General features: G+C 40.6%; 1 protein-coding gene and 1 pseudogene across 1 annotated transcript in view; both read left to right on the top strand.

Moving 5' to 3' along the window:
* RBMS3 (RNA binding motif single stranded interacting protein 3) overlaps nt 1–26,753 on the top strand; it is a 707,098-nt gene that overhangs the window by 11,415 nt on the left and 668,930 nt on the right. The gene's annotated exons all lie outside the window — the stretch shown is intronic.
* Nucleotides 13,462–13,613, top strand: LOC115947168 (uncharacterized; annotated as a pseudogene).

Genomic DNA, 26,753 nt, shown 5'->3' with positions numbered 1-26,753 from the left:
CCCTGTGCAGAGGATAAATCAGTTCTAAGAGAAGCCGTGTGGAGGCTGAAGAGTCACAGACGTTCAAGGTCAATGTGGCTCAGGGGATGTTTACAAGAAGGGTCATATCACAGGACTGTCATGAGGTAATCAGCCAGACCTATATCAGAACTGGAAACACCCAGTGCTGGGGAATGTTGCTCAGGGCAAGAACAAGGCTCTAGCTTCTCTGTCTGGTCTGTTCTCTGTGGTGCATATTCTGCCTGTTGGTAAGACTCACCAGCTTCCTCTCTTTAGGCAGTGTTCCATGGTCATGTTCTTTAGCATGATGTTGCATGCAGAAGGTTACAAAGGTCTTTCTTACTAGCTGATCAGGAGATGCAGTCACAGTTATACCCAACTGCTATTGTTTTAGAGCTAGAGTTACCTCCTCACAACGGGCTATCTGTTAGATCATGTTATCCCATGGACTGTGGCTTTATTCCTGGTAGCTTGTAACTACCAGGAATAATCTGTAATGTAATGCTATTGTAACATAATGTAATCTGTAATGCCCATGTTGTCTTCACATACAAGCAAAACCCATGAAAAGTTGTCATTCTGCAGCGCCAGTCGGCATTTCTCTAATGCATGTTATCTATGATTATATCATGATACCTCTTAGTCATACATCCACATCTGATGTTAATAACGGGAAGAGAGCAGAAGCCATTAAAATTACATAATCATAGATAACAGATGCTACTGTATGTTATTAAGAACTAGCAGTAGGAAGACACAGTGATATAACAGTTACCAAGTGCCTAAAGAATTACTCTCTTTGCTGATACAGGTGACTTATTTCTCACCTATGCAAAGAAAAATTATAGATGAATCTGTCAAAGGTAGAACTTTCACCATTTTTAAGATGCAGGTCAGAGCACTTGCACATGTTGACACACAGTTTTGTGGTATCAATAGTCTCAGCATGCATTGTGGTCCTCCTTTTGTTTTACATCTACATGTACATTAGTTCCTCACAATGCTGTGGCAGACTGTCACAGCTACCCACAAGACAGTGAGGAGGAGTACAGGACTTCAACAAGCAGGGTCAGGACCTCTGAAAGGTGGTGTGGAGATTGCTGCAGAGAATTTAAAAGGTGGGGTACCAAATGATAAGTACAGAAATGAACTGTGCACCAAGCTGCTCTGTGCACAAAGAGAAGGCCAGGTTGGATGGGGCTTTGTTCAGCCTGGTCTAGTAGAGGTGTCCTACCCATGGCAGGGGGGTTGGAACTAGATAATCTTTAAATTCTCTTCCAACCAGAGACGTTTTATGATTATATGATTCTGTGCAGAGTAAAGACAGTAAATACAAAGCTCTCCTTCAACCCAAGATTTGTTGTGTTGGTGTGTAAAATGATGAGGAAAAAGCATATGTGTAACAGTTAGGTAAGAATCATAAACCTCACATTTAAAAGCCAAAGCAATAGAAAATACATAAATGCCGCAATAAGATCTAGTGATAAATTTTAAGTGCAAAGTTTAGGAAAAGAAGAACGAGGCATTTGTCATCTTCTGCTGTTGTTAGGAAGTGTGAAGGAATGGAATCTGCTTGTATGGCTTTAACTGAAGTATCTGGGAGCACTTTCACCATTATTCTGTCTGTCCAGGTCGTACTGGATGCCAGTACCATCACAAGGGACAAAGTGCCACCTGTAGTCAGTTGCTGTCACTTCTCTTGATATCCTTCCAAACCAGTGCCAGTGTGTGCTGGCAATGCCGCTGTGAACTGGGGAAATGAGGACAGATACCTCACCCTTGACAGGAGTATTACTGTACTTCTCTGACAGCAGCTTTAGTGCTGCAACATCAGTGCAGATGTGCAAGGGTCAAAAGGATTAGTAAGTTAAGAAATGTAAAAAACCCACATCGTTTGGAAAAGTGCTTCAATATGCTAACAACATCTTTTGATGACATCTAATTTTTCAGTTTGTACTAGGTTAAGGACAAATTTTATATCCTACTGGCAAAGGAAGTTCACAGCTTTTTCACAGGCACATTATATTCTATGTTCTTTGATTTATGACCAAGTAAAACTTGTTATGAGTAGAAGCTGTGCAGGAGGCAGTGGGGAGGTACGGACTGTTAAAAATAATCCAGAGGAAGGTGGATTAGTAGGCTCAGATGAGGTAGTCAGATGTGCAGTGTCAGTGCTTTAGCAGTTTAAAGAAATCTAATATTTACATACCTAGGAGAAGGACATGCTATAGCATGAATGGGAAACTGAAACTCACCTCTGTGCATTAAGCTCTTCAAGGTTGTAAGAGAACTGATTTTCCCAGTATAATTCTGGGAGTAAAAGAATAATTTTGGAGAAAAAAGAAGTAACATTGACAGATTGCAATCTGAAATAAATATGGGAGTTTAAACTTTGCTAAAATAACAATTTTACTGAGCATGCATAGTCCAAAGCTTTCTCTATTCCATACAAAAGACAGAAACTCCCTTGATGAGATTTTGTTTGGGATTAGGAATTATCCTGCCTTGGAGCAGGAGAATGCTGCAGATTTTGCACTTTGTTCTTGTATGATTCTGTACTGGAAAATGCTTTGATGTTTTTTAAAACAAAACAGCATCTAGACAGAGTTTTCAGATTCACCCGAACTCTAACAGTTGTTATAAATTACCTGGCAATTGCATAAAACAAATGCAACTGGAAATAAAATTGCTGTCTGCAGTCTCACAATCTGGTGTGTGCACACTTGCAGGATCAGATCTTGCAATGTCCAGCTTTTCAGGGGGAAGTTCCATCTCTCTCTATGTATTTAAACGCTGCTGCTACAATGAAACTTACATCTTTATATATTCATGTGACAGTAAGTATAATATTTTAACAGTGTAAAATTGTATTTCCTACTTTATCAAACCCAGTCTTAGGGCTCAGTACAAGTGTGCTGGGGATGTGATATCTAACCTGAACCTAGTTTTGGTAGTAGATAGTTCATATAAAGTGGTAGCTGAATAACTGAACTATGGTTTGAAGCACCTTAAAAAGAAAATATATTTTACAGTTGAAACCATGACTAGTATTTCATTAGAACATAGTATTTCAGATTCCAAGTAGTGTCTTTTTTCCATGTGGAAGGAATGCATAACAATGTGAGATGTTGCTGTTCATGTGGAGCCATAGCCTGCACAACAGATTTATAAGAGCAGAATGCTTTGTCCTCTCACTTCTGCAGGAGCATCAGTTTGAAGAGTAACACATCTGTAATAGATTCAGGTTGCTTTTATATCAGCATCTGATGGTGACACTCTTACGAAAGGGCTGAATCCTCATACCTACAAATACATTTGTCAACAAAATACGAGCATGTGAGACAACAGTTCAGTCACATCTTGCTTTCATTTTTTCTCTTTTGTGCTAGGGTGTAACTTCCAACTGTCAGCTCTTTCAGCTGAGTGTCAGCCTTTTTGTAATTGCTGCAGTGTGTCAACCCCTTTTAAATTACCATATGTTAGCTGTTTACTATATCGGCTGGAGGCATGCGTGTTTGCTTCTTCCCCTTTGCCTTACCTGGGTTGCTCTTGGTGACGGCCAGGTGACTATTTTAGCTGATAATTCAGCCACTGGCAGGAATGCCCGAGGTGGATTCTATGTGGCTATGCTGAGTCCAAGAAAGTCACTCCGTTGTAGAACCTGACAGTGGGAAGAATGGGGCTGGGTAGTGGATGTGCTTGGCAGGCTGGCTAGTTAGCAAACAGACTTACGGACTTAATCCCTTCCTTCCTTGCCTGAATTTAGACAACCAGGAGACAATTACACTATAGATTGTATATATCTGTGGGAATTTGCTCCTGAGGATACCTGGCTAACAGAAGCAGAAGAATCTGTTTGCCCTAGTGTCTGCCTGAGTTTTTGACTATCACTATAGGATGGTAGCACTTTGCAGATGTTTAAAAATATTGCAATGACTCTGCTTTTCCCCATCCTCATCAATAAAAAGGTGAATGGCAAAGGGCTTGTGGCAAACCTTGTGTTAATGGTAATGTGCCAGTGTGTGTCTGATTTTGGACTGTGTCTGGTGACCGGCTCCTGATTGTGAACCAGAGCTTTTGCTGGAATTTTTCTGTTTCTGACATCCAATTTGGACCTGTACTGTAGAGGGAAACAGTAGTAAGCTAGTAACAGAGTGCCAGATAGTAAGAGGATGACAAGTCTTTTCCAGTTTTGTGTGAATGTTATTGAATGAGCAGTCAGTGTGCTAGGGGCCAGTGAGCCAACAAATATGTTCAGCGTTCCCAGAAAATAGTCTTCAGAATAGTAGGAGGTGTGATTGCGAAGGGGAGGCATTTGAAAGCTATAGATAGTGAAGTTAGGCAGGGAAAGGGAGCTGTCAGGAAGGAGTTTTGAAGCTAAATGGGGGTCTGTGTAAGCCTTTCCCACAGCAGCTCTTCCCATCCAGTTAGTACGCCCCATTGGTGTGGAGCAGCCAAGGGCAGGAGGCTGCTGGCATGTTTCCATATGAGAAAAGAGGAATGAAGGTTATAGAAAGTGTCAAGGGAACATACACCTGGGGTGGATGCAAAGAAGCCTGACAAGGGGCATCTCTGCCAGGAGTGCAGCTTTAGCGGAGACCAGGACTGGCTGTGTGTGTTTGAGCGGCTTTCACTAAGCCTTCGCATAGGGTGAAAGTGAGGTCTCTGAGGCTGAGCTGTCTGCCTTCTCTCCTTTTATATTAGCTGTATTATTTACCAATTTTGAAAATGATTCAGTAGGGGGTAACGAGTGTTCTGAGATCATGATGGCTCTAGTCAGCTTTCCAGAGAGTACAGCAATTACCGTGTGAATAGAGGTGAATGTGACGGACAGGCTGGGTGTCTGCTCTCTCTAGCCTAAGCATTCGTTTCCTTGTGTTTATGTTCACACTGCTTCTCTGTGATTAGCCTCAGTGGAAACACCATCATGAGGGTCCTGTTGGCAGCAACAACTTAATAGGCAAAATGGATGGGGGTAGGTGTTCTGTCTTTTTCATTTTTAATTAAATAAGGCAAAATACACAATAGGTGAAGTCAGATTTGCATGAAAATTTATATGCATGCATAATAGATCTTAATGTTAATGCGGGAAATTACTTTCTTTCAACTCGGTGGCCTGTATGTTTGATTTCTAGAATTATTTGCTTCTTTGTAACTTTCAGTAAGTTTCTATTGCAAAATAGTGCCTCTAAATTCCTTGTGAAATACTCAAGCACTTTGTATTCTCGTAGATAAGGACATTGCATTCTATTGGAAAGTACTTTTTATTAAAATCCATTGGCAGCTTTTCGATAAATTCTGCTTTTTTCCCCCTCTGTGAAATGCACTATTATGAGTACAACAATGAATGCTATCATTAAGAAATACCATGCATTTAATAGCCATAATTTAAAACTCCTATTCCATGAGTAAATGTGTATATATATGTGTGTAAAAGCCAGTTTCCATTGGATTTTTGAATGCAGCCACATCTTGAAATGAGCTAGCAAATATCCTTTGTTTAATCTTAACAATGCTTGCATTAGATATTTTCAGAATTAATTTTTATAGCAGATTTCATTATATCTCTGTTGTGTTCTGGGTACAATAGGGCACCTCACTTGCAGCTGAATTAAAATCCATGGTTTAATAGCAGTTTGACTTGCCTAGGCAATAAACTATCTCCAGTAAATGGAGGTGCTATCAAGATAAAACATGTTAAGTTAATTCTGTAACAAATCCCTGTGTTGCTGATGGAAAATATTCCAGAAGAATTACTCCTGCTACACATGGGGCTTCATGAATTTCAGGATAATGGAGATTACTATCTCTGAGCGCTCTGCTGAAATATACCCTTTTCCAAAGCACTGTCTGAATTCTTCTTAGAAGTCCTTGTGGATCAGAAACTGGCTCTGGCCTAAGTATGCTTTTATTTGCTCTGCTATAACAAAAGGTATGATTTTAACCTGACTTTAGGAATTTGGTGAAAAATCCTGTGTGGATACACTTAATTCAGTTAAACCTAGCTAATACAAATTTAATATGCATGGGTAATTTATAGTTATAAGCTAAGCTAACAGAGTACATTTTTAACTGTTTACCTAAATCAGTTTTTAAACAGAGAAGGAAAAACTTTCATATAGTACAAGATTGAGAAGATTGGGACTGTTTACCTTGGAGAGGAAATGAATCAGATGAATCAGAAGTGAGATGATGAAAGGTTACAGACAATAAAGGCGTAGGCTTTACAGAGCAAGAAATACTATTCTACCATCAGGGAAGAACAAGGAGCATTCACAGAAGCTTAAAAGTGGCAAAGTCAAAAGTAAGCACAAAGAAATGCTCTGCCATGCAGTGAACTAATTCCAGATGGAGCTCATTGTTGCTGGATATCTCTGAGGGCAAGAGTCTAACAGGACTCCAGAGGAATAGAGCTACATGCAGGGTGGGTTTAGGCTTGACTTAACTGAAAGGGGAGGCTTAAGTGAAGGAGAAGGAAAGACCTCTGCAGCTCAGTGGTGCAAGAGCGTGCTGATGCTCTGAAAGATCAGCACTCATGTGGGTACTCTACCTGTTTAAGTAGATAACAGAGGTATCCAATTGCAATGGCAGGGATTAAAAAGCAGAAAAGAATGGCTGAAAAGGTAAATGCCTGCTTGGTTCAAGCTGCTCTGCTGTTAATGACATCAAAAGGACTCTTTTCCCATATCTTTCCTATACAAAGATGGTTATGAAGTCTTTTGGTTGCAGGATTCTGGCTGTGTAGATCTCCAGTAGCAATTTCATGTTCCTATACAGATTACCACGGTTCTTGTTTCCTTCCAAAAGCTCATATGTGTTGTTATGCTTTAAAAGGTACAGCAAGCTCTGCTGCAGTCTCATTAGGAGTTTGAATCACTTATTTCCAGTACTTCTAAGGTGCAAATGCCACAGATTTGTCTGTAAAGGTGATTGTCTCTCCCACACACTTGGATGATAGAAAGTTCCTTTGTGTGGTTACCAGAATATTAAATACAACAGGCCTGGAAAACTTTCAGTGTTGCTTAATGCTTGGTCCTGGGGAAAGGAAGTACATCATAGGACAAAGTGGTTTGTTAATGTCTGTAACTGCTAATCAAGTGAACTGGCCATTTCCCTTTGTAAATAGCCATAGAGAAGCAATGCAGACATAGCAGGAAAATGAAGATGACCTGTTCTCATCCTGCTGTCTCACCCTGGTGACTCTATCTCTTAGTCATACAAAGACACCTCTTGGACACAGTTTTGAGAGTTTAAATGGGGCTATATTTTGATGACCACGGCAGGAGAGCCTGGAATAGGACTCCTGAGTTGGATTTGTAGAGGCAATGGGAATGATTGCAGCGTGGAGTTAGCCAGCACTTCTGGACTGGTCTCAGTTCTGCCTGGAGAGCTATGTGCTGCACAGAAGAGAGGTCTGGAAAGTGACTTCTTTTTCATTTGAGTTCTTGCCTTTTTATTGCTTACTGCTCTGCAGCAGACACTGAGGGTGTCTGTACTGTCTCTTGGCTCTCCTTAGTCAGCAGCTGCTGCTTTGTTATCTGTGGGAGAAGCCTAATCATCTCCCCAGGTAGGCAGCTAGGTTGATCTTGGACCCAGCTGCTACCTGGATCTTCTGTGTTGCTGCTGCAGACTGCACATTGTGGCAGCCCAAGATAGCCACTTTCGCTATTTCCTTTGCCTCACTTGCTCAGCTAACCCCAGCAGGTTGTTTGATCCACACACAGGTTCTCACAGTTTGCTGTTTATGATGGAATGAGGTTATAAGTTGTCTCAGGCCATTTAATCATTCATTTTGTCCCTATCATCTACCTGCACATCCCACTGTCCTTAGTCATGCCTATAGTATCAGTAGACTAGTTGTACTGTATTGCAAAGACCTGACATGCAAATCTGCCATTGCTCATTATCGTGATCTGGTTTGTGTACCAGGTATGCAAACTGTCTCTCATGAACTGTGTACTCCCAGTGTCAGAGGCTGTTTACAATGAGCCAGTCACATTCAAAGGCTGAGAAGTATCATCAGTGTACAGAGGATATGTTTGTGTTTTTTCCCCAGTTTTGTTATTATTCCATTGCTCTTCATTAACATAAATGAGAGTCAGGCATTGGACAAGAGAGAGTCAAAAGTCTGCATTTTCCCTACTACTTTCTTCTCCTCCCTTTCATTTCTTCTAGTCCTTTGTGGATCTCTGAGGACAGAGCTTCATCAGACCTGTCAAAGTGGAGATAGGGTTGATGGGTCGATGGGAAAGGAGAGCTGGTCAAAAGATTTGTTAAAAATATTTCATTGGAAACACTTCAGGTTTGATCTGATTTCAGGAAATCAAAGACAGTTTCTCACATTTGCTTCTGGGCTCACAGCAGTCTGAAGGGGAGCCTACTGTTTGAAGATATTCTTTGCAGAAAAGCCTTGCACTTCCACACTTGGTGGTGGGGAGCCAAGGCTTTGAAAAGTGTGGAAGTCCCAGCACTAAATGGTGCTCACCTCTTAAGTCCTCAGCAAACAGCCTAGATACTTCAGAAAGTATCTAGCTCTGGACTAAAGGGCTGGAAGCTCTGGTTTCCCAGCCCACAGCAGTATGGCTGCTGGGAAGGTGCATGGATCTTCTCCAGCAGCTGCTTGGAAGAAATGAGATTCCGCAGGCGCATGGCTACTGCTAGCACAAATACCAGGTTTCCTCAGCCTCAGAGGAGCAGCCTGCAGAGTGTCTAGCTATATGGTGATGGCAGCTTTAAAAAGTTGATTCTATTTGTTAAAATATTGCTTCAGTCTAAAGGAAAATGAAGGCAAATAGAAAGTAATTCCTAGTGAACATGAACTGCTGTCTTGCAGCTGCCTTCAGAGGGGAGTCTGAGAACAGCTTGCCAGCTGCACTGGGGAGCTACTTCTTTCATTGAAGAGTTTCGCCAATGCAATTCTCTTACATGCTGGCATCCACTGCGGCTCATGTTTATGGCTCTTCCCGCTGGAAGCAGAGCTCTCCAGAGGACTCCTGGCTGATAGCGCAGTCTAATGGAAGAGCCCCTGTGCTGGGTGATTCTGAGAATGGAAGCATGAGCCTTACAGCTTGCGTTAAAAAGGCTTTGTATCTAAAAGCTGTAATGATTCATTTCTTTCATGGACGGACTGTAGACAGGTCTAAGTAACAAGCAGTGATGAGTGCTAGGACGCTAGTAAAACCAATATAAAACAAAACCGTGCCAGTAAAAGGAACACTAAAAAAATGTCAGCAAACAGATAAAACAAATGTGATACATGGCTCATTCTGCAGCCAAGAAGTTTCTGTCAGTCTTTCTTATGGGAATATCAATCCTAATTCTGGGATAAGTAACATTAATACTGAAATAAGGCTTTTGTGCATGTATTACAGGTTTCAGAGGTGGTAGTTTTAGAAACCCTTTTCTGATGCATGCATGTTGCAGCTTTTGACATATTGTTTGTGTGCTGAAATATATTGTAAATATGAGTGTATGTCTTGTGTTTAGATCTAACGTTATGATGGCTATAAAATCACCCATTTAGAATAATATGCAATTGGACTCCATTAATTTTATGTGTTAGCCTAAAATTTCTGCTCTAGCAAGGTTATTTTTATGTAAATAGAGAAGTCTGGATTGTAAAGTAAATAATTTCCATTCCTTGTTCAGCGGCTGAGCTGTATTTCTTTTTGACACTTGCAAAATGAGTTACACAGGATTAGTAAAAAAAAATCACTCACTACACCTTTTATATATGCAATTTCATAGGGCTGTGCTAACTTAAGGAGGCAATACTATGCTAGAAATGCTACATTTTCTTTGTTTGGAGAGGAGGATGTTACCTATGATTTGCTTACTCATGGTTATTGGTTATTGAAAATGCTAACATTTTGGAGCTGAAATTAATAAAGTTGACATCCATTAAGCAGAAAAAAACATGCAAAAGAGGAAAATGTGTGTTCCTGTGAAAAATCCCCTTGCAGGTAATAGTATAGATCTGTGTAATTTTTTAGCTACTGAAATGTAAAATAGGTAATTGGAAAATGCCTACATTTCCCATCTCCCTAGGATACTAACAAGCATACTTCAGGTACAACCACTGCACGTAATGGTTTTACCAACTCAGCCTGCTGCTGATGTGATACCAGTACCATCAAATCGCAGGCCATACCAAACGTAGTTAGGTGCTGTCACAGTAAATTTAACCCTCATCTGTTAGGGAAAAAGTCTAGTTGAAAGGTCATTTCTAGCTTCAAAGTAGGCATTTAATGCTTTTATTTCCTCTAATTGGAAATGATAATCAATGAGAATAATTTATAAATCTTGTCCAGAGCAGTGATTCTCTACTTAAAATGACATCTTCTGCCTAAGGCACTGTAATTGCAATCAGGTTTATCCATATGATCATAATAGTATTCAGAACTTAATGATGTATATGGTTACCTTGTTTGCAGTACATGGCAAATAGACCTGAGTAGGTTATTTCTCTGATAGGAACTTCCTTGTATTTGACCATTTGTTATCCAAGGATTTGAGTAAAGTCTTACCTTTTCTGGAATTAAGTGCTTGAGTAAAACACTTAGTGGGCCTGCTTAACAGTTCTATGCTATGATAGCAATTAATTTTTGTATCAGTAAACTCTCTCTTTTAAAGGTCATTAATTTTCTTTACATGATACAACTTGGAAAGCCTGCTACTAAAATAATTGGGAGCTTCAGGTATTGATTTATGAAGGAGGATTAAAAAGACTAAAATGCTAAAGATTAGCTAAAGTGATGACTAAGAGAGGATGTGATGTAAAATTTCCTCTTAGTGTTTTTATTAGTATCGTGTATCTGTGTGAAGTACTTTACCTTTTGTTTCAGTAGAGTTAAACTACATGTTCTAGTCAACTTTCTTGCTCTCAGAGCTGTACACCCTACTTACCCAGTTCTTTAAAACTTCGGAAGGAACATGGTTCTTTACATGGAGAAATATTTTACCCTACGGATAAACCGACAAGGCCAGTTCTGCTGTAAGACTTGGGGGCATAAAGGATTTTTGGGTGTTGATGCAGCTCCACTAACAGAGTCGTGCCCCTACATTGTTTTACTAGGTCAGAGTGGAGTCTGTGTCAGGAAGTTCTTGTTCTATGCAGAGGCCGCTTTGCAGTGGTGTCACATCACTGTGTTAGGAGATCTCTTTTTGTGCTGATGGAAAATATTCTTAATCCTGGCTCTCGTTTACATCAGTTCTGACTCAGATTGATTTGGGTCTCCTGTGTGGGAGTTACTTTGGTTTTACAGCTGTATTAGGGCAGACTACATTTCATTAATTTTATGAAGATTATGCTAATGTGAAGGCTGTGCTATGTTTGTAGGACTGAAACATTTCTCAGTGATGAGTTTGATTCAAAAGTAATTCCTCTTACGAATCTGTTTTGGATTTGGCTCCTTCAGTTGGCAGCACAATTAGTTCTGTAGCATCTGGAAAATGGTTGTGCATCATACATTACCATCATAAGAATCCTTATTATAGTATATTATTTATCTGTAGCAGTGCCCACTATTTAGTGGGGCTTTCCAAAATGTAAGAAGATCTTTACTCTGAGGTAATCACAAACTAAATAATCAGAAGCTTACCAAAATTTAGAAACTACACCACTGTTGCCAACTAGATCTGTAGAGAATATCTGATGGCAGAGCTCATCGTACGACAATTTAGAATTGCTGATGAGAATCCAACACAGTAAGTAACAAAATTAATGGAAGGGCAAGCAGTGGAGCTTCTTGCAGTATTTCAGTGTTCTAAAGCTCCATTTCTAAATTGGGAAAGTGCTCCTTACCAGACTTTCAGTTTGTTACTGATCCAAAACTGAATGTTGCCCGTTAAACACTATGGGACAGTGTCATCTTTGTGAGGAAACCACACGATGAACTGTGCAGGAGAAAGCAACGTTTTCTTTGGCAATTAAAAAATAGGTATCTGTTTGAACCTGCGCAGAAGCTGAAGTGTGAGAAAGGCAGAGGGAAACTGTGAAAAGTAAAGGAGAATAAATGGAGCTGAGCCTCTGTGAAAATGGGGTGAGGACTCTAATGTCTGCATTTACCTTTGGTAGTCTTGTGGGGCTGAAGCTACTTGTGTGTGTATGTAGACATACTCTGTGCAGTGACTGAGACACTTAATCTGGCATTCTCAAGCAGCAACAATACCTAATAACTTTGCATCATATTTTTGTAGAAGCTGATTAGTACCCTGAATTGTAAGAAAGAAATTCACCAAGGAAAAGGAGCTGCAGAATTCTATTGCTTAACCAATATTTTGCATTATACAGGTTTTCTTTTTTAACTTCTCAGGCAAAGAAGGGTTTAAAGCATCATGTGAGGTGCACCTTCTCTTGGATTTGTTTTAGTTTTGCATAAGATATTTCTGTGAATGAATGTGAATTCTCTTTCCCTTAAGACTTCTGTTGACTGGCAGAAACCATCTGTTTCAATGGTTTTATGTCTGTTTAATTGATAATCAAGACTGAATCCTGTTGTTTAGCAAATCTGATTTGCCTTTTAGTAAACTCTATTTCCACATTAAACTCTGAAGTATAGAGCACACAGAGAAACACATTCGTGACCTGTAATAAAAGTGACAACCTGTACCTTCTGCTAGTAAGTACAGCCTCTTTAATCATGGTCTAATTGAGGCTTTGGTATTAGAAGGGAAGAGGAAACTGTTAGAGCCCGACGTGATGGTTTATCTTAAAATGCCAAGAAAACTTCCAGGGCTCCCTAGCACTCAGAGTAAAGTGAGTTATGTTCACCTGTCGGGGAGGGAAATTCAGCACTTCTGCTAGACTTCCCAGTTCAAATCATGAATCAGGATCCAAATAATGAGTATGGCTTAGGACTGATGAATGATTTATGAATGACTTCTTTTTAGCTTCTGGAGGAATCTTCTTTTCATGCTTTTTCTTATGCTCTGCCCGTCACCTTTCTTTAAAGGAAATTTGCAAGTGTAACAGTATACCTTCATTATTAGAACTGAAGGATTAGGGGGAAAAAACTAAATACTTTAAAAGTAGGAATTTGATCATGAGAGTTAGCAGGAATGTGCCTCAGGCTTTTTTTCTCCTAAGCCTGTGTCTCTAAAGGCTGTGTATAGTGGAAAACTCGCTGTGCTCTCATATATGCCCTCTGTTCTTGTCATGTTCTCAGCCTGCTCCAGGTCTAACTGTATATACTGCTAACTGCATAACTGATGATAACTGCAGTATTGCTTTCTACTGGAAGAAACTGCCAGTCTCCAAATCTTGTGCTTAGTATGCTGGGCAGTAATCAAATTCAGAATTGAAAGTAGGGGAAACACATGTTTTCTTTCTGCAATGGACATGCCCCAGGAGTTGTAGATTGTGAGGCTTCGGGAATTTGAACACACCAGTTTTTTCAGCCTGTCTTTGTATGGGAGGTGCTTCAGCCTGCTTTTCAGCCTCGTGGCTGTCCTCTGGACTTGCTTGCTTCTCGGCCTTTTGGCTAAGATCAAGTGTAGTATCTGTTCTTATCAGTTTAAAGTGATTAGAAAAAGAGATCTATGATCTACTCCACAGTCAGAGCAGTTGTCCTGGAAATGCATCTGTACATAGAACTATGTATGAGAAATTCCTTGCAACTGTAAGCAAAGCTCAAATGATTCCTTGAATTATTTGTTTGAGGTAAGGGGCTCCTTATACTTGCATGCCAACTTACGTGGCAGGTTTCACTCTCTCAGGCTAGGAGCTGTGATAAGTAATCACACAGCTTCTTCTAGTTGTTCTGTTGCAATCACCAAGGTTTAGATTGCAGCTAAATATTATTCTTTCAAGGCTTCATGTTGAAAGACAGGTATTTCCAACCACTCAGCTTAAGTACCAACATTCCTGTTTGAAATGGATTATGTTTGTGCATGTAAGGATTTTATTTATAGCTGTTGTCTGAAGTGTTGCATCTTATGCTGTCTTTACAAACCTGGTTCATGTGCTTTGGGGCTGAAGTGTATACTTGCAAGGGTGAGAATGGTTTTAGTTGCCCGTGAGCACACTGTGTGTCCCTTGGTTATATGAAAGGAGTTTCTGTAAAACACAGCTAGAATTTGAATTTAAGAGTATAGGAGCGCTGTGCCAAATGGGTGGTTCTATCCCTGAAGTGCTTCTGTAGTTCAAATTAGGTGGAAAAAGGGGGCTTTAGTGCAGTGGAAGAGGGCCCAGGTGAGAGTTAATATTGAATAGCTGTAACTTGCTCCTTTCCTGAGCAGATAAACCCTAGCAAAATTTACCGTGTAGCCATCAGGCCAACAGCAACTTTCTTTCTTTGGATTCCTCCTTATATTACAAACCCTTTGTAAATATTTCCTTTGGCTTTAAACACAACATTTCGTAGCATTAGATTTTTTATTTTGTCCCCATAATGTAAATGGAAGCTTTCTTGTAGCTTAAATGGAGCCAGTCATGATGCTGGCTTGTTTGCTTGCTTTGTATAGGTAATCTGGTTTGAGACCTTTTCTTCATTGTGGTGTGTCACTTTTCTAGTATCATTCTGATTTTAGATCTATTTTATTTTTAAGTCAGTGAGCATGAAACCCTGGTAGACCTGATGTGCATTTTTAATACTTAACCCTCAAAGCTCTAGTGTCACTTTTCCCCTGCCTTCATGATTTCAGTCTCAGTTTGGCCCACTGCATAACAAAAAGAAGCTCAAAGGATGCCCTAAGTTATATCGGCATGTGTGCTTCCTTGAGAGATAACGTGCTGCTTCATCCAAGTCGCAGGGTACCCTGACACCCATCTGCCAGGGAACTCCTCATCTGCCTAATGTGGGATTAGATGCTGTATGAAGCACTTGCTTTTTCTTCCTTTTTAATACATTTTATGAATACTAAATATCGCTTTCTACACCCACATAGCTTACCTCTTTCATGTTGTTTTATAATAAGTATCCGCTATTAGCATAATAACTGCTCAAAGTGACATCTTACATTGTACTGTCAAAGATCCATGTATTAATATTTCCACAGTTCTGATGCTATGATACACTATAGTACTGTAATTTTACCAGAGATTATTATTTTTATGTCAAAGATCTGCCTATTCCATTTACATACCGTACAGTGACACCAAAGCTGCTGATAGTGGGCTGTTATGAAGCTTCTGTAAAGGAATGTGTCAAAAAAGCATACCAAACCTCAGAGTGCTTTGATTGTGTCTTGAACTGTTTGAAAAAGGAGAATGAGGAAATTCATTCATGCAGCATTTCTGTCTTGTGTATATATTTGTTTATCTTAAAATTGTTCAGGCCTGTCTTATATCCTGTCTTCTAAGCAATGTGAGTTGGCAAAGGCCAGCATGCCAGTCAGCACTCTATTTTATTATTTATCAAGAAGCCTTTGTATGAAGATTAACTGTGTTTGCTCTCTATTTCTTATTATTTCCCCCCACTGTTCACTAAGTACTCCAAGCAGTTTGATAAGATGAGGGAAAGGTTGTCTGGTTTCATTGTTGCTCCTCTCAGAATCTGTTGTATCCTCTGGCGAAATGTTATCTTGTACTTTGTTACAGTAATAGTCGTCAGTGATTCAAAACAGGTATTCTTTTGTCTCCAACCCTAACAATGCACATAGGGGAGACTGCTCTTTTTCTCCAGCGCTGCTGCTGTTAACAAAAGCAACACTGGATCAGAAGAAAGCTGCCTTTACACCCAGTATCAATAGATCACCCTCCTCCTGCATAATGATAAGCAGAGGGGGGGCCATGAATGAGTGAAATCATTTTGACTCTTTCCTTGCTCTGGAGGCTACAGACTTCCTTTTCCCTCTCTGCTACAAGGCGTGTTTCAGTGTATGGTTAGAGAAGATAACAGCGGTACTCGTGCATACACATGTGGATATGAGGTCTCCTTCTGGAGGTGCCCCAGCTCTTACCATGGTCTGTAAAATCATGTTAAAAATACTTACTTCAGGTCATGATTTCCTCTGACAATAGCATACTTACAAGATTTGCTTGGGTAAAGCTGCCAAATCCATACTCTCTGTTTACACATAACACTTTGAGTCTAGGAAAATATTTCATCAAGCTTTTTCACCATTCTCTGCTTCTTGCAAGTGGTCAGACTGCCATCATGTTTTTCAATGTATAATCAGTGCTGAATCAGTGGATAATCCTGGTTTAGCCCTCTGATTCTTTTTGGGTGGTGGGGAGAAGGGGTTTGGGAGAGGAGTTTGTTTTGGTTTTGTCTGGGAAACTTGGAAGAAAACATTTAAGAAATCACTTGTGTGTAACAAATAGTCTCAGCCCTAAGGTAACTCACTTCATCTTGAGTGTTTCTAAGGAAAACCAAAGGATTGGAGTCACAGATGAGAAGGGGATTGAAGAAAGAAGGTAGCAGTTCTTGTTGCAAGCCACCTCTGGAGATCCAAGAGATGTGATCTGGATTGTGCTTGGCCTTGGCTTAGATCTTCATGTTGTGCAAAACTATCTCCCACCCTGTTTTGGGAATGCTGTCACTACAGAGCTATAGGTTCTCCTGGGATGCTCTTCCATTATGAGAACAATCATGCCAATGGTCACAGAGCCAGAAAGAGAGTGAGAGTGATGTAGAAGTTTCCTGATTTTGTCTTCCATGATTGTTTCTATGTAAAGTGATAGAAGCCCAGGTAGACATAGTGAAGAAAATCTACCTCAGAATAACTTTCAACTTAGTAATTAGGCCTAACTCCTCAGAAATGAAAGCCCTGGGTTAATGTTCCTTTCCTACCTAAAAGCAGCCAACTTAAAATCAGCACACTGTCTTTCAGTTTCTTGTAAACACTACCAACCCATAAGCATGTGATTGTTGCTGTAGAAATCATCTCTTATAAAGACTGTATTCCAAAGTCTTTCAATGTTTGAGGGGTTTGAGTTGTTTTACTGAGCTGTGATTGTTTGCCAAATGTTACCTGTCTTTCTCATGAGCAATATTAAGATCACAGTGAATCTAAAAGGCATGGAGTAAAACTGATGTCCTCATCCTCTAAACAGACTTTGATCTGGTGCTGATTGCAGTCTTGTGAAGAGAGAAAGAAAAAGCATTGAAATGGTGTTTTGGTGCACTGCAGCACCTACACAGTGGAGTTTGCCTTCCCATCCTCTGTTCTAGTCAGGGATGGCAGGTTCTTAGTTTAAGGACTACACAATTCATAGAAAAGAAAACCTAAATAATAGAGAGGAGAGCCAGTGCATTCTGTACTTACTGTAGTGGGCTTTTTTTTTTTTTTTAAGCTTGTTCAGTTAAATTATTTATGGCTTTAAATATTTTGGCGTGATTTCCATCTGTATGGTATTAAATCATTTCAAAGGGTCAATGAAAAGTACATTATCTTCTGTACTTAGTTCCATTCTAACTAATGAGATTTCTTGTGGTATTTAGCTATGCAACAACATACTGCAAGATAGGAAGAGACTGTGTTCATGAAGATCTGGAGGGACCTCCCAGACAGGCAGTTTCTCTAATCTGCCTATTGGTTCCCTGGTTACTCTGATGAGATTTTTGTTGTAATGTGCATTTATGATGAAAATTATAACTTCTGTACATCTGCAGTAACTCTAGCAAACTGCCCTGTTGAGAGTGGCTTGTTCCACAGAATTAAAATGTAAATGAGCTCATTTATTGCTAATAGAATAGGTGTTGTACTCTGCAATTCCCGCAGTACCTGACTGAACTCTTTCTTATACAGAAACAACTCTTATTGATTTCTGCAGAAAGTTTGCTGGAACATCATGGGCTAGGACCATGCATAGAAGTGCTCTTGTACTGACTCACCTGCTGGTGAATACTGACTCACCAATTAACTTCAACAGCAAACAAACACCTTCACATTTTGTTTCTCTGCTCAATAATAAATTCAAAGGGGTGGGCAGGACCAGTGGTAGGTAGGAAAGGACTGTGATACTGATGCTGGCTGTATTTATTAAGACTGTGTTATGGTGTAACATGGTCAATTTATGCTTTGCTTTTAATGTTCTTAAAGTGGTTGGAAACAGTAGGTTCCTGTGTTCTGTTGATGTAAATCTCAGTGGCTTTGGGGAAAACTGCTTCCTTCTCCCTCATCTGTGAAGGTAACTGTTTTGTTTATTTGGGATTCTGGACTTGGAATTGATTTTATGTGCTTTAAGTCCTGTGAAGCACTGACAAACATGTTGATGTCTCGGTAACTGCAGATCTGATTGTCTGAAGTCATTACATTATGTGACCTCTCACTCTCCAAATCCTGAATATTGGTACCTGTTCAAAGAAGGTCTCTACGAGCAGCTCCAAAAGGAATCTAAACTGTCCCCAAACTGAAGTTTTGTGAGAATTTGGGAAAGGCGAAGAATATTAGTTCACTTTTTCCCTAAATGTGTAAATTTAACATTCTTCATTGTACTAGCTAAAATAAAAAGGAGGTTAAAAGGCTCTGTATGCTCTTTCCAACCAGCATTGGGAAACACTGTATTCACTGTGCTGCTTAAGACTTTAACAGAACAAGCTAAAAAGCCATGGAGATCAGCTTGTCTCAGGTTTACTGAAAAATACAATTTAATGAGTATTTTTACTTTAATAATAAATAAGGCTTTTCTCCTTGAGTCACAGTCTAATCAAGTGGCATTTCCAACAATACTGCTCCATTGGGCTTCTGATTAGTAGGAGTCTTAGTTAATGTGAAAGGATACACTGCATCTTCAGATGCTCCACTGCTGTGAAGTACAGGAGAAGTACGTCGGCTTTCGGGCAGTGTTAATCACCTATGCTTTAAGGCCATTTGTGCATGGATTAATGCAGTAAGAGCCAGGGTAGAGCTGGATCATGAAAATACTTAGGCCCAAGTATCTATTTATTAATTCATGCTTATATTGACTGTCGGGGGACTTGATTACACATAGAGGAAGTACCTAAACATGCTGGGGGACCACATTTAGTGTACAGGTGAGAGAGCCCTTAAGGAGCAGTAAAAGAGGAATGGAGCTAAGTTTTCTTCCTGAAATTGTACCTTAGGAAAAATGAGATGTTGAAAGCCACTGCAAGTGAGTTACTGCATTTGCCCCCCTCCTGTCCCCTCTGCAAGTGTCACAATCAGCTCCTGGCTGTCCCTGGGGTGCATCTCTGGAAGGATGCTGTTACAGAGCTTTTTGCAAATGTTTAACACCTTGTTTTTTCAATAGCTTATATAGCTAAAATTTAATATTTTATATAGCTAATATTTAATATTTTTAAAGCCAATTTTATTTAAAGAAAAAAGTACTATGAAGACAGGCTGTAAAGCCAGATCATTTCAGCTGTTCTTCCAGAATTTTCTCTATCTTGTTAGCTCCTTATGATTCTTACGCAAACCTTTAGGTACAAATGCCTCATTAAGTTAGCTCACTGCCTCTCCCCTTGTAGTTTAAATCTACTGAGAATGATCATGTCTCTTCCCTGCTTTAGTTCAGGCTGAAGGAAACCTGAGCAGGATGACTATCAATACTTTTGCAAATGTTTGCTCACACCTGAACATCCTCTTTGCTGGGAGGTGTAGGTTAAAAACCGGGAACGACTGAGCTGAAAAGGGGAAAGCACTCGACTCGCCCTTGAAGTTCCTATGCCCTTCTCTGCAAAGCTGTGAGGACTAAAGCCCAGCCCCTTCTAATACTGTTTGCTTTGGAACGTGGCTGTGGTGGCTTTCAGTCTCAGATGACAGCTCACAGCAGCAGGCAGCTCTTTGCTCTAGCCATGCACCAAGCTCCTTTTCTTTCTGTCTACTCCTTACTAGTCAGCACATCTGCCATATGTGCCCCACATCACAACACTTGGTTTCAAGTTTTCACAATCCTTTTACTTGACCTGCTCTATATTCTGAACCTGGTTCCTCCTCTGGTAAATATTAGTTATATTGAATCTGGAGCAAACCTGTTGTCTCAATGCTGTCTGTATCTCAGGCTGAAATCCTGAGCTTGCTGCTTTAAAATGGAGCCTGTAAACCAGCCATTCTAAAGGTAAAGGAAGTGTTCTGCTTTGGGATTTAATTTTTTTTTCATTTTCTTTTTTATTTCTCAGTTCCTTGAAGTGTTGGTGATGTTGAGTAATCTGTAGCTGCGTAAAACTGCCTTTACATCAGGGTAATTTGCTGCAATAGCCTCAGCTGCTGGCCAATAGATGTGAAGGTGGTACTTTTTAAACCCAGTGGAAATCTTTGGAGTGGTTGTGGCAGCCAACAGATACAACCCAAACACAAATTCCTGTAATCTCAACAGACAGCAGCACTGAATCACTTCCAGCAGTCTCTTGCCAGAGTAGTGCTGTGTTTCAGAGGCGGGGTATCTGCAGCCCCACCAATCCTCATAGTGCTGGGCACTGCTGAATAGCCTGTCATCATGTAAGCCAGGGTCCTGGCCCTTTGGTCCTGATGGAGCAGAAGAAGGAGGTGAATCTCGTCTGCTGCTGCGCAGTGCACTCTTAACAGAAAGCGAGAGGAAACAGAGAGACCTGAGACTGAAAGAAGTAATCCCACTATCAGTGTCGTGAGTGGCAGTTTAGACAAGGAGCCTGATCTTTGTTGACCTGGGCTTTTGTAATGATCTGTGAGAGCAGAGTGAGCCTGTTTCATGCCTGTGCTGCCATAAAATAGCACAGAATAAAGGGCACTGACCAGAAATTCTCGGTGTCCTTCCACTGGCAGCATTTTTCTGTCCGTTTTAGAGACATGCGTGACTGCAAAGCAATGGAAAAAAATTGATTTTACCACACATCATTGTCAATGTCACCTACCTCTGCCCAGGTCTTAGAAAGGAGGAGATGGAGATTTTAAATTTACTTTGGTTTGCTTTGGTTTGTTTTTTTTCCCATAGAGCCTGAAAGATCAATATTTTGTACTGTATATGTTTAGCCACACTCATATTAGTTATTTTGAAAACCTTTCTGAGCTGCAAAGTTTTGCATAAGGTCATGAACTATGACAGTGGTCATCGAGTAGAGAACTTGCAACTACTTTAAATAGTTGCTTTACTGTAGCCTCTGTTTGAAAACTGAAAATCATGTGTTTCAAGGTGATTTCTGTATGAACTTCTGGCTATCATGGACACAGGTTCAGGTGTTAAGCTAACATTCAGTATATTGAAAACATTCAGTTTGTACCTTCTTAACGAATGTCTTGATATGTATCCAACATTTACATATTCTGTTATTTGTTATAGGGAGGTGTCGTGAGTTTCAAGGCAACCAGACTAATGGTAGGATTCATGTATTTAAGACCTGATGGGGTGGAAGTCTTGGTGGTTTCCGCATGATGATTTAGTAGTACTGAATAGAATTGTAATGAGATTTTCTCTTTGTGAGTTATGAACTTTCATTTCAAAGGCAGGAATTGGCAAGTAATACCTTCTAGTCCTGTCTTCAGTGGGCTTTTGCATGCTGAAGGAATACCTTTAGATGTTACTGTGTTTGAGCTGGGGTTGCTGGGCACTTCTGAGAAGTAGGCTACTTTTCCTTCGTTATTTAAAAATAATGGTAGAAAATAAAATGTGTATAATGGTGATTTCAGGAAAAGATGGATTTCAAATGTCTTCACCATGGTTTATATTGCTTAAACCCCAGGAGAGAATTAGTGGTGGGAGGCAGGCACTGCTTGGCTCTCCTTCTGCAAAGGGTCAGGTGCTGGCTGGCTGAACATCTCTGCCCTGACTTTCCAGGGACATTCCTGGGCATCAGTTTTGTGCTTTGTGGGCATCAGTACCAATCCAAGGAAAACAGTTTGTCCTTGTGGAAGAAAGCATTCTTGAGAGGCTCTTTGCTCCATAGGCCTTCATGCTTTTGTTTTGACAGTATCTCTTCTCACACTGTCATGTTCTCAAGTCTTTCTCAGCTTCAAGACTCTTATGTAAGGAGTGTGGAACTGAAATAAATGCAGAGGACCAAACTAATCTCAATTTACCAGTCACAGAAACACATCTTGCAAGGAAGGTTTGTCTCAGAATGACCTTTTTTTGTTTCCCTGGGTAAAGAAATGCATCTCTCTTCAGCAGGGATACAAGGCTGAGTAAGTCCACACCCCCTTTTGTAAACATACTGTCTAGCAGTGCTGGCTGGGAGCAAGAGAAGGCCCCCGGCATATCATCTCCTATGATGAAGTGTCCTGGATACAGAGAAGCAGGAAGACGGATTATTTTGCAAAGGTACGAGCTATTCCGACCCTCTTGGGGCTGGTTGACTTCCCACTGCACTTTCCTTGGGGCTGTGGTGAAATGCCATAGTCTAGCCCACATGCTTTTGCTTGGAAATCTGAACCTCCAGGCGTGAATAACTTACTGGAATTAATCTTCAACTGTTGCCATCCAGTATTCAAGTATTAACGTGGTTGATCAGAGTGAGGCAGTGCAACCGTGGTGGTCTTGCAAAATAGCGCATCGCACAAGTGACATTTCCTAACATAGAATCAATGTTTGCTCTTCTGTAAAAGGCATTCTAACATTTTTCTTCAAACTGCCAGGCTAAAAGGCTTGTGCTGGCCCAACCCCTGTGCAACAAACAGCACGTCTGTGCTGAACAGCAAATATCAAGAAGAAGCTACTGAAGGGGGAAGGAGTAGTAATGGAAATGCAAGAAGATCCCCCTGGAGGTGATCCAACTTCTGAGATATTCCTGGTTTAGCAAGAACTTTCTTTCCCTTTGTCAGCCACGCAACCAGCATAGCAATGGGAAGGAAATAGTGCCGGGGTTTGAATGAAATGATTCTTCCATGAAACAAATGACCTCGTAGTTCTCAGCATGGCAAGTGAGGCCAGGCCATGCTTCTAGATATGTCAGAATTACTTTGTGCTTTGGGCTGGAAAGTTTTGTACAAGGTCATGAACTGCAACAGTGGTCAAGATGTTTTTCAACCCTCTTCCTGAACAGGAAGTGTCACCACAAACTAAACAATCTCGGATCTGGGTTTTTTTTGTTCCCATACAGGTGGCTTGTGCAGCAGGAGCTTATGCCTTCTCTTCTGACTTACCACCCAGGTTGCATGGGGATATGGAGCAAATACATTTCCTTCCTGGGGCTCTGTTTTTCTCATCTGTTATGATGCTTACAGACCTTATTTAGCATACTTTTTAAGTGACTGACAGAAAGTGCCATGCAAGACTTGAAACCGCTGTTTTAAATAAATCCCTGAATGAATCCCAGAACAATGCTGTCTGTGCTTGTTCATGGGAAGGAATGCTGTCCTAAGTCAATGAGGCTTCTTAGATCAGCTTTTACCTCCGTGTTCAAGCGATCATTTTGTATGCTATTAGGATTAAAAATCTCTTTGAGGGGAAGGAGGCTATACTGTTAAATATGGCCATAACTATTTCTCAAGCATGTAAAATATCCCTTTTCTCATCTCCTCCACAGTACAAGGACTTTATGCAAGGACAACATGCATATTTCCCAGCAAGTGAAAGGCAACAGAACTTCCTGACTCTCTCGGAGCTTGCGGGTAGATGGGTACAGGGTGAGGTATCAAGGAGATAGGTTCAGCTGTAGGTAACCAAATCTAATCTCTTCTACATGACTGGAGCAGGGGATGTAAGAGGCACAAGGAAAGAAGTAGCTCCCTGCCAGCTCACTTTTCACAGAAACAAAATTAATGATAAAGTATGAACTGTGTACCACTGTGAGTTTTTGGATGGACTGCAGCTCTTCCTGTCCACCACATCAAGCAGGACCACTTGGGTTAGTGCAGTAACTGGTGACCACCAAGCATCTTTCCCACAGGATGGCATGCAGGAGCATCAGTCTGCTTTACAATTAATTTCACAGGTACTTGGCAGAAGTCTCAATTTTTGGCTCAGCCACACAAAGTCCTCTGATTAAAGATTGTCTTCTGATCCGTCTCTGCTTGGACTTTGGTATTTGCTGCCATGTTTGTTTCCACTGAACCTCAGGCCTGAGCTCCTTTCCTGTTATACCTTGGCCAATTGGTACCCCTTGAACATAGTTTCAGAATTTCTTCTGCATCCAAGATCATCAGAGCTCTCTCTCTGTGGCTCTCACCCACTTTCCCACACCATATTGACTCCTTGCCATGATTTTCTTTGCCAAATTTCAGTGCCAGACTTGTGCATGATCGCTGTCTTCCTATCTCTCACATCCTATTTCTCACCCATTCCTATTTCAGCCTCTCCAGGCCAGTCATTAGGAGCTTAGGGAGACATTTCCCCAGCTACATACTTTGTCCCCCTCTATTACTCACTAAAATTTGCAAGCCCAACACTTTTGTCCTGACTACATTTGGTTCTGAAAACTTTCTTTTTCGTGTTCCCAGGACCAAACAGTGGATGTTGGCTGGGAAAAAGCTGGTGGGGGAAGAGGGTGTCCCCAGTTTTGTTTTAGAGGTCTGGATCTGTCAGCATTTAACACACTGGGACTGCAGTTCCAAGGAAAGTCCCGCAGGAGCAAACCTGCTAGGCTGGGACCTTTGAGGGAATAGCTGAAATTGCCCAAGCAAATTATTGGCTAAAACACCCCAAAATTGAATACATCCTTATGGACTGTTTTTGAACCTGAATTTTTCTTTTCTATTTGAGAACTTACACTTTGTCCAAACTCTGGTGGGCTTTTATTTAGCCACATTCCTTACTCAAAGGGCAAATTTTTGATGTGTCATATTATTATCAGACCCAAACTAGGGAGGAAGTGGGGAGACTTTCTTGAAAAAGAGTGTCCCCCCTCCACACCTTTCCCTGTAATCTCCTTCTGAGAAATGCCTACAATATTATGTCTGGAAACCTTTTCCTCCACCCCAAAATCAGGCTGCAGCACATACTCAGTGCATTTCCACCCCGGTTCCTGCTCAAGGGGGTCAAAGTTTTGCAGAGTTATTGGCAACTGAAAATGAAATTTTACGTGGGGAAGTATCAAGTAATCTTGGTAACAAGCAGAGCTGTGTCCCATGGTGCTCCGAGCTGACGCCCCCCACCTCTGCCTGTGCCTTTTCTTGCTGCTTCATTTAGCTACGTGTTTCTTACCATTGAGCTAGTTCCTGTTCCCATTTGAAGTCAGTGACAAACATTGTGCTGGCTTTGGGGCTGGAGAGTTCATTGCTTGATGAAATGGGAGCACACTCAAGGGATCACTCAGAGGGTCACAGAGCCCAGCTGGCTGAGGCCACTGCAGGATGCTGTGCTGCTGGAAAATACAGAAGAGAGCTGGGTGTGCTCTTCTGTTTTGTTTTAACTTCATAAACATCAGCCCTATTTAAACAGTCTGCCTTTTTATTTTATTTTCTTTTTACTTGGAAAAGAAAACTATTGCTGGAGGTGTTGTAAGCAGGAAGAAGATAAGTTGTTCGATGCCGCAAATGGCACAAAGCTTGGGGTAATGAAGGAATGGGTATGTTTCAGGTCAACGTGAGTTCAGGCAGTGAGGTCTAAATAGCTGCTGGAATGGCACAATTTATCATTGTGTGAGAGGGTTTTTGGTTGCTAAACCAGTTTGTCTATGATCTATGTAGCTTTTGAAATCACAGTGTTTTATTTACCTTTGCAGAATATAGGTTTAGATATAAGCTTAAATATATATTTTATTAGCACCCTAAGAATTTAGGAGTGTCCAGATATTGTGATAATACTATCTTAGAGTGTGAAGTTGTGGAAACACTGTAAAACAAGGTAAAATATCTGAGACTAAACTAAACTATACTAAACTAATACCTTTGTGTAATCCCTGTTACTATTTCCTTGTGATGTTGGATTGGGATTGAACCATATGGCTTTTTTCCTCAAGGCAAGACTTTTTTTAAGCTACTCTGAATTTTTCTGCATTTGCCATGGGGCAGGAAAAATATACATGTGGCTGGTTGATGTGAATCGATAGATGTGGAGCATTTGATTTTAAGTCTATGCCCTTACTACAGTCACATGTTGTCACTGCTGCTGGCAGTGGGCTAATATGTAGGGTTTGGATTAAAACAGTTAAAGACTATAATTCATTGAATGTACAAAAATATGGTGAATTCGAATACTTAAGGATACAGACCAAGTGAACTTTTTGACAGATTTAACTATCTATGTAACTGCAAAGAAAAAGTATAGATATCGACATGAGATACTAGGCTTCTTTTTGACAATGGTTTGTGACATGTGAAGTCATCACAAGGTAGAATTGAAGCACTTTCCTTCTCACATTTACTAGCAGAGAAATTAAAGATGGAGGTGTGTGTGTGATTAACGTAGCAGAATAAAGGAGGATTTAAACATACAGAATAGCTAACAGAAGAGAATATACTTGCATGAAGAGTAAGGAAATAGGGGTGGTGCAGGAAAGTAGGAGTTAGAGTTGAATAGCTGCAGAGACAGTTGATCATGAAGAAAAGCTATAAAAGAATGCCATTGGCAGTGTTTCTGGGGCTTCGTCTTGTTTTTAAAATGTGCTTTCAAAACAAGTTTTTATCAGTGGCACACGATTATCTTACTGCTGTCACTCGTATGCACTATTTGTATGCGCTATTCAGCTGCAGCTTTCCTTATGTGCTGGAACTGTGCGAGCTGGGATTAGGGATGGCACACAGGAGGGTTCTGCAGCATTCAAGAGAAGAGGAGGCTAGAGGCCTGAATGACTACTATGGCTCAGAAAAAGGAAAATGTATCAGCATGTTTGGGAAGTATTACAGATGGGCAGAAAAACTCTTCCCTCTGTATCTGATCTATAGCAAACCAGATCTGATTCAAAGGCTTGAGGCTGAAGAGAGGAGGAGATATGCTGATATAAACTGTGGGTGCTTCTCTGAGAAATTGCTGGAAACCTTATGGGATATTCCAG

Source organism: Melopsittacus undulatus, chromosome 1 (assembly GCF_012275295.1).
Source record: "Melopsittacus undulatus isolate bMelUnd1 chromosome 1, bMelUnd1.mat.Z, whole genome shotgun sequence".
In the NCBI taxonomy this organism is placed as follows: Eukaryota; Metazoa; Chordata; class Aves; order Psittaciformes; family Psittaculidae; genus Melopsittacus; species Melopsittacus undulatus.
Note: the sequence above shows the minus strand (reverse complement) of the source record. Positions and strands in the feature narration are given on the sequence as shown.